The sequence below is a fragment of the Penaeus monodon genome, chromosome 34 (genome assembly GCF_015228065.2).
Source record: "Penaeus monodon isolate SGIC_2016 chromosome 34, NSTDA_Pmon_1, whole genome shotgun sequence".
NCBI classification, from domain to species: Eukaryota; Metazoa; Arthropoda; class Malacostraca; order Decapoda; family Penaeidae; genus Penaeus; species Penaeus monodon.
In genome coordinates this window covers 20,481,384-20,481,949 of record NC_051419.1, presented here as the reverse complement: position 1 = coordinate 20,481,949, position 566 = coordinate 20,481,384, and the positions used below count along the sequence as shown (strand labels likewise).

Here is a 566-nt window from a genome sequence, read left to right as displayed (position 1 = left end):
TGCGGTTTCTATTGCTGTTTCGAAATAATCAAGTGACAAAGTGATTTTTCATATTTTGTTATAACACAGGTGTAAATGATAGAGATGGAATGACCAAGTTCTGTCGTGATAAAAAAATCTCTTGTGACTATTAGAGCAACCTTTCGTCCTGATTCTTTTATTAAAGAAGTAAAATATCGACCAAGATTAATGAGGTCCCAGGAGGTAAAAGTTTTTGTTGCTATGAAATGGCAAGAGATAAAATAACCATCTTCTGTTATATAAAAAAAATATTTTCCCGTCTATTCTGAAGTGCGGAGGTGCCAGTTCGACATGTTGGGCCTGGAACTGGCATCACAGCGCGAGAGTGCCAGGCGCACCCCTGCGGCGGTAACCCGTAACGGCAGTTTTCATCCGCTGGGGTCACGGAGGAGCATCCTTGCTGGTGAGTGAACAGCTTTCATTGGGCTGTCGAGACAGATCATGGCAGAATCGGAAGAATATGAATTAGGAGTAACATAAAGAGAATATGATTTTTTTTCTTTTACAATGATTCATTTAATCTACTTTTGTTATCTATTTTAACA

At 39.0% G+C, this 566-nt stretch overlaps 1 protein-coding gene across 1 annotated transcript in view; it reads left to right on the top strand.

Annotated features, from left to right (window-relative positions):
* Nucleotides 1–314: 314 nt before the first annotated feature.
* Nucleotides 315–566, top strand: part of LOC119594641 (sodium- and chloride-dependent betaine transporter-like) — a 41,020-nt gene continuing 40,768 nt past the window's right edge. The window contains exon 1 of the mRNA XM_037943690.1: nucleotides 315–424. The gene's annotated coding sequence lies outside the window, so the exon portion shown is untranslated. The remainder of the gene's footprint in view (nucleotides 425–566) is intronic.